Below are 8,364 nucleotides of genomic sequence, written 5' to 3' on the forward strand. Positions count from 1 at the left end.
TTGTGTCGTATTCAATAATGGCCTTCTCTAAAAAAAATCAATATGTGCTAAACCATTAATTTTCTTGTTAATTCTATAATAATCATAAAAATATCTAGAAAATCAGACTTGTATAAAGCACATATGTGAAGCATTGAGTTCAGGTGTGGGTGTCACATTAAGGACATTGACAAGGCAGAACTCAGGTGGAGAAAAGACTGGAATCCATGCCCTAAAGGGAAGAGTTGAAAGAACTGGAGATGTTTTACCTAGAGAAGAGAAGACCTAAGAATATGATGGCTATATCCAAGTATTTGATAGGCTCTCATGGGGAAAAAGGTTCAGACTTCTTCTTCGCAGGACAAAAGCCATGGGTAGAAGTTCCAAAGAGACAGGTTTCAACTCAATGTAAGAGAAAACTTCCTAATAATTAGAGTTATCCAAAAGTGATTTGGAAGATCATGGATTCCCATGACTCGAGGTGAAGAGGCTAAATGACCATTTGTTGGTGATGATAAAGAAGGCAATCAATCTTTGGGAACAAATTAAAATGGACACCTTCTGGGTTCCCAAGATTCTGTGGATGTTCCTTATTTTGTGTTTCTTAACTCATTTGTGGTCACTTTCAGAATTTCATAGATCCTAATTATATCACCTCTCAATCTTTGTCTTTCCACAGGATGGGGTCTTTATTTTAGGTTGTTCTCACAGTCCCTTATCTCTTTACAAACAGACTCATTTAAACAAAGTTGCACTTCTTGTGTCCTCTCAATGGATGGCAGTCAGATAAAGGTTAACGGCCAGGAACTGTGCCTGGCGGTCCTGGACTAGCTGGTAGATGTAGGAAGCTGGAGGCAGGTGTTATGACATCAGGAGAAGAGACAAGAAAGGATGATCAGATGTTCCCAAGTGCAGTCCAATTAGGAGAAATAAAACCAAAGGGTCACAGAACCCAAAGGGGGTCAGCAGAAGCAGAGTCCAGGAAGTCAGTGCCAGGCCAATATGGTGGATGAGATGAACATGAAGATGCAAAGATGAAGCAGGGTTGGAAAATCCAAGAAGCAAGATCAGGTTGGGGAGCTCATGGCAACTTGCCAGATGACAGCTGGCTATTCACAATATAGGCTCCAAGGTAGTATACTATTCAAGCAAGGCACCATTGTACATGCACCTTGTGCTTTCTTCTTCTTAAAGGGGCAGACCTGTCCAAAACAACAGGGCACTTAGCACAGTACCTGGCCCAGATAGGGTGATCCATAAGTATTTGTTTGATTGCTTGAATAACTCAGCCTTTCTACAGACTTTTTTCCCCTTTGTTGTATGTGTTTTGCTTGAAGTACATATATCATGCAGTACCTGCAGGCTGTATGTGCCTTAATTGTGTGGGTGAATGATACAGTGATGTACAGGGCTCTTTCTCAAGCTGTGTTGCTATATTGAGGTCACAGGCTCATAGATTTAGAGTTAGAAGGAATCTTGTTGTTGCTGCTTTTCCTTCATTTTCTTTTCTCTTCCATTCTTTTTGCTTTTCTTTTTTTTTTCTTTTTCAGGCAATGGAGTTAAGTGACTTGCCAAGGATTAGATAACAAGTAAGTTTCTGAGACTGGATTTGAACTCAGGTCCTCATAACTCTAGGGCCGGTTCTCTATGCACTATACCACCTAGCTACTCCTGGTCCTTCCTTTTCTTTTTTTTCCTTTAAAAAAATTTTTTTTTCAGGGCAATGAGGGTTAAGTGAGTTGCCCAGGGCCACACAGCTAGTAAGGATCAAATGTCTGAGTCTGGATTTGAACTCAGGTTCTCCTAAATCCAGGGCCAGTGCTTTATCCACTGTACCACCTAGCTGCCCCTGGTCCTTCCTTTTCAAAGAAAACCAATGATATCACAAGGGTGATGTCTTGACTTGTATGTGAATGGATTTAAGTGAAACAGAACTTCCCAAAGTCATCAGCCTCACTCTCTCTTCCAGAAGAAAGTATAAAGAAGACACAAAATATTTCTCATCTATCCTCTTCATTGATTTTCCAATTTTTCTTCCTAACTTGGATCTCACAGAGTTCAAGTATTGAAATAGTTCAGTGGTATAAAACCCAGGTCTGCATTTACTAGCTATTGGACTTTGGATAAGTTACTTCATGTAATCACACCACCACCACCCATAGTAGATAAAGTGCTAGCCTTAGTATCTGGAAGTCCTGGGTTCATGCTAGCTGTGTGACCCTGGGCAAGTTCCCAAACCTCTCAGTGCCTCCTGACAACTCTTGTAAATGTACTAAAAGTTTCCTTCACAGAGTGGTAAAAGTGTCAAAGCACAACACTTCCAAGTGCATCTGAACCAGATCAAAATGTATTTGGGAAATATTTAGCAAAAGAAATAAAAACACAATGGAACATAGATATTATAAATATGTTGTTTTCTAAAGCAATATGCAACCTGCGAGGATCCTTATGTGCAGACTAACAGTCCTGATTCTCTTTGAGTTTGACACCATTGTGATTCAGTATAGAATGCTGGGCCTGCTGTTAGGAAAATCTGGGGTCAAATTTTGTGTCTGTGACTCTCACTACCTAAGAGAATGTGGGCAAGTCATTGAAACTGAGAGAGTTAGCTCGCTCAGAATATCAGTAAGCAAGGGGCCATGATCCACTTGGGTGGTGTTCCCAAACAAAATCATAGTCATTCAGGTGAGTTTAGTTACTTCACATTGTCATGGGAGGATTATGGGCCCCGGTCACCCCAATAATTCTCTGGGGGGTTCAAGGAACCTTTTCCTTGAAACCTCAGGGGTTTTCCCTTGAAATCAAGTAGGCCGGGGCAGCTAGATGGCGCAGTGCATAGAGCACCGGCCCTGGATTCAGGAGTACCTGAGTTCAAATCCGGCCTCAGACACTTAACACTTACTAGCTGTGTGACCCTGGGCAAGTCACTTAACCCCAATTGCCTCACTAAAAAAAAAAAACAAAAACAAAACAAAACAAAAAAAACCAGAAATCAAGTAGGCCTCTCCTTGAACACAATCAAGGACACACACACCCACCTAACGGAGATAAGCAGCACAGATTGAACTGAGCATGCTCCAGGACCATCACCCCACATTCCAGTCCTCCTAAGCATCTGGATGAGGTAATCCAGAAGAAGACCACCTGGAACCACCCATCAGCAGACTGCTTAGACCCATCAGGACAATGTTGACACCCACCACCAGATCTCTCACGAGGGATTCTTCCAACCACAGCGCAACGCGGGAAGACCACCAGCCCCTCACCCAATAAGAGACTCTTACCCACCCCCCATCTAACCCTATAAAATGGCACCCCACAAGTCAGTTGGGGGGGAAAGCGTTTTGTTCTGGCAAAACCTTCCTCCCGGCCGGTTTCTCTTATACCCCAATAAACCTGTTCTCTTATTCCTGATTAGGTCTTGTGCGAGAGTGTAATTCTTTACAGAGGAATCCTAAGGACCCACGTGCTTTCTCCTATCGGTTTTCCCCATATCAACATGTTGGGGCTCCAGTTCCTTCATTGATAAAACAGGTATACTAAGATAGTTGCTGTTTTCTCAAATGCCAAAGTCTTTGACATCATCAATTGACTCAACATTAGAAACTGCTATGGTGTTATCACTGGAAATGATGCTAAAGAGGATGCATTACCACATGCCTTTACACTGCACCCAAGGCCTGGGGCTGATCACTGGACCTTCCCTTCTATTCTGCAGCTGAACCCTCCTAGATAGGTTGTCTCCTGCTATTAAAATCTGAACTCTTTGAAAGCAGGAACTATCCTGCTTTTCTATTTGTGTCTCCAGTGCTTAGCATAGTACTTTGCATATAGTTAAGTGTTTAATAAATGGTTTTTCATCCATTTGTTAGTTTGTTCATCACAAGCTAGTGAGATGCAAATGAGAGAATGTATGTAAAGTAATTTATAACCACTTGTCTGTTGAATTTCTAGCCTTCAAAAAGGCTAATTCAAAAGCTTCCTACTCCATGAAATCTAAACTGAGTTCCACCTTCCCCACCCCCAATGATTTACATCCTCCCTGCCCCACCCCACTGATTACACAAAGCCAGCACCTGGCTTTCACCTCTCCGATGTAGTTCTTAAGCATTATTTTATATTAAAGCTATTTGTGTGTATGTATATTGTTCTATTAGATTGAATGAATGGCAAGTACTCAAAAGCAGCTAAGCAAGGCTCTGGTTTCATGTCAAAAAAGAAGAAAGAATAGCCAGGATTTGCATATCACCAACTTGATAGATTTGATGTATTTATAGATGCATCCTATGCCTGAGATACATCATATGTCTTATCTAAATTTCCTATCTGTCCCAGCACCTAGCATAGTAATAGTAAGCATTTACTAAATGTCTATATTAAATTGAACTGAACCATGTAGCACTGTAGAAATGTAAGGTACTACCAGGGCTCCGACTGGCATTTGTTATGTGTGGGACAAGCAACACAGAATGCACCTGCAACAAAACTTTTTATGACACGTTCAATCGAGGTATGAACAAAAGATATGCATGAGAGGAGAATCCTATAACACAGAGAAGCTGCTCCAATTTGTGAAAGAAGACCAGCTAAGGAAGCATGTCATCAGGTACTTCCTATTTCAACTAATTATTGTTCATTAGGTGCCAAATTCAATTGCTTCTACACTGCTAAAAGGGTGTTAAGTGCTCTCAGCACCCTACAAAGTTAGGCACGTTGGTTAAAGATCTAGTCCTAACTATGGCTCTGTATATTATTATTGCTGTTGTTATTGTGGTCCTTAGAAGAGTAGTAGAACACTTCTCTTTTGTTTTTCTTGTACTAAATCGAGGATACTTCATGTTGGGCCCCTTCTCAGAATAACATTTGTTGCTTACATTTGTAATGGAAGGAACTACAAAATTACAGATATAAAGTTAGCTGGGGAAAGTGTAATTTGTTTTCCTTTCAGGTTTGCAAACTTCCTGAAATCTATGCACAAACTGAACTCCTGCTCTAAATGGTTTTGTCTTAAAACCTTTTTTTTAAAACTAAAATAAGGGGCAGCTAGGTGGCGCAGTGGATAGAGCACCCGCCCTGGAGTCAGGAGTACCTGAGTTCAAATTTGGCCTTAGACACTTAACACTTACTAGCTGTGTGACCCTGGGCAAGTCACTTAACCCCAATTGCCTCACTAAAAACAAAACCCAAAAAACTAAAATAAAATACTGCTTGCTACTTTAAGAAAAATCCTGCCATCGTTTTCTAGATCTCTTGGCTAAATCTCAATAAATAGTACAGGATTCATCCTCTAAACAAATAGAGTTTTGATTTTTGCCTTCTAAATGCATCACTGTTTCTACATGCCCACCTGGACACATGCTTAATCTACTTTGAGATAACTGGCAAGGGCAGCTAGGTGGCGCAGTGGATAAGACACCAGTCCTGGATTCAGGAGGACCTGAATTCAAATGTGGCCTCAGACATTTGACACTAGCTGTGTGACCCTCATTGCCACACACACACACACACACACACACACACACACACACACACACACACACACATACACAAAGGAAAAGAAAAGAGATAGCTGGCAAAAAGGGATCAATTCATAGTGGCTTCTTTCACTTACCTCATTAGAAAGGAAGATTTTTCACAAAGATTAATAAAATGCAATTCTAACACGCAAAAGTCACCCCACCCTAAAAATTCTCAAAAAGAGAATATCAAACCCATCACATCCATGTTGTCCAAAATCAGTATATTCTTGCATTTTTTTCCCTAAAACCAGAACCTCATTGCTCTGCTTTTGAGTTAAGAATCCGGACAGATGACTTCATAGACACCAAATGATTTAGTATCTCCACAAGGCATCTACTTTTGGCCATGCCTGTGCCCATAATACCACAACATCAATAAATACTCACTAACTTCATCACTAATCCAATAAGTTAGGCAAAAAAAAAAAATCAATGATTAACATGGCCCTCAGACATAGGATTCCATTGGGGAAATGTTTGATTCATGTAACTGTGTCCAGTAAAATGGTAAGAAAGGTAAATGATAGGGGCAGCTAGATGGCACAGTGGATAGAGCACCAGCCCTGGAGTCAGGAGTACCTGAGTTCAAATCCGGCCTCAGACACTTAACACTTACTAGCTGTGTGACCCTGGGCAAGTCACTTAACCCCAACTGCCTCATTAAAAAAATAAAAACAAAAAAACAAAAAAAGAAAGGTAAATGATACAAAAATAAATTGTGCCTTCTTCTTTGGAAGAGTTTTTCAAGGTTTGGTTTTCTTCCCAGATACTTTAAATTTTTTTTTTCAATCAGCAAATGTGTGCCTTCTTTCCCTCCCATCCCTCAATTAAGAAGGGAAAAAAAAAAAAAAACAAGACTCCTATTACAAACACACATAGTCAAGCAAAGCAAATTTCCATGTCGGCTATGTCTGGGGAAAAAAAAAGCCTCCAACTTCATTATGAGTTCTTCACCTCTACATCATGAGTTGGGTAACATTTTTCACCATGAGTCCTCTGTTATCATGATTTTTAATTTCACTGATCAGATGTCTTAAGTCTTTCAAAGTTGTTGGTCTTTGTATTTTTGTTGCTCCCTTCACTCTGCATCATTTCACACAAGTCTTCCCAGATTTCTCTGAAAACATCCCCAACATCATTTCTTATGGAATAATTGTATTCCATCACATTTTTATAATATAATTTGTTCAGCCATTCCCTACTTGTTGGTCACCTCTCAGTTTCCTATTAGTTGCCCCTACAAAAAAAGAGCTGCTATAAATCTTTGTACATTCTTAGTTAGAGATTATTTTGCTTGTGATTAATTCTTCTCTTAATCTATCTCCCCTCTTATACTCCCACTCCCTTCTCGCCTTTTTCTCCTATCTAATGAAATATATTTCTATACCTAACTATATGTGTATGAATTCTTCCCTTCTTTGACCAGATGAGATGAGAGTAAGATTCAATTGTCATTCACAACTCCCCACCCCTTCTTCCTTCTTTTTGCATAGACTTCTACTTTGCCATCTTGATTATTTGAAATTACTTTCCCTAACCTTCCTCTCCCTTTATCCGTCCCTTTCCATTCTTTTTTTAAAGATAATTAACACTTCCTACTGTACCACATTGCTCTCTGACTACAAATTTCAACCTATACAATTCCATCCAAGGGTACCACAGCTATTAGTGGTGAAACAAATGACTTCTACTCTAGTTGCTGTGACTGATGAGTAGCTCACAGGAGAAAGAAGTTGTGAAAGCAGAGTCAAAAGTTAGTTCAGCCTTGTGTAGAGGAAAGTACACTGTATCAAGAGTCAAGGGACCTGATTTGACTGCCAGCTGTGCCACCAACTAACTGGCATCTTGGCTTCTCCTCTCTTGGCCTCAGATTCCTCATTTCTAAAATAAGAGTTTGGGCCAGATAAACTCAAAGTTCATTTCAAACTTGAAATCCATGATACTATGAGCTTTTTCCCAAACCTTCAGAAATTACCTTGTAGCTAATTTTTGTGTATTTTATACATTCTCATATGTATATTTGTCATCTTCTCCCAATAGAGTATAAGTTCCTTGAGGGTAGGGCTATTTCTCTTTGGCTGTTCATACCTGTAAGACCTAGTACAATGCCAGAAATATGGCGGGCGATTGATAAATGCTGGTTGATTAATCCATTGATCCAAATTTCCTGCTAACCTCTAAATCCTACAATATCACCTAGCCTCTCCTCAATACCATGTCTTTCTCTTGTCTCAAAAAAATGATCCTATCCCTCTTTTGTTTTTGTCAGATCATTTTGGTGACCCTATTTGGGATTTTCTTGGCAAAGATGCTAGAGTGGTTTGCCATTTCCTTCTCCAGCTCATTTTACAAATGAGGAAAGTGAGGTAAACAGTGTTAAGTGACTTACCCAGGGTCACACATTTAGTAAGTGTCCCAAGTCAGATTTGAACTCAGGAAGATGAGTCTTCCTAATTTCAGCCCAGCCCTCTATCCACTGTGCCATCTAGCTGCCCTGGGATGCAGAAATATTTTGTCTTAGTAGGTTCCCTCCTCTGAGTCATTAGGGAGGAGGATATCTGTTCTTCAAGATATTTACAGGTTTTTCAATAGAACCCTTCTCGGATATTTACCTTCCCCCATATGAAAGTGATCTATCTCTGCCTCCTTAAAATTGTCTTTTTTTAATAACATTTTACCTGGATTTCTCCTTTGCATATATCACAATCTCCCTTGCATAATAGTGGTGTGTGTGCGTGTATATACACACACACACATAGATGATAGATAGATAGATAGATAGATAGATAGATAGATAGATAGATAGATAGATAGATAGATAGATAGATAGATAGATAGATAGATAGATAGACAGATATTCTTCAGG

The sequence above is a fragment of the Dromiciops gliroides genome, chromosome 1 (assembly GCF_019393635.1).
Source record: "Dromiciops gliroides isolate mDroGli1 chromosome 1, mDroGli1.pri, whole genome shotgun sequence".
NCBI lineage: Eukaryota > Metazoa > Chordata > Mammalia > Microbiotheria > Microbiotheriidae > Dromiciops > Dromiciops gliroides.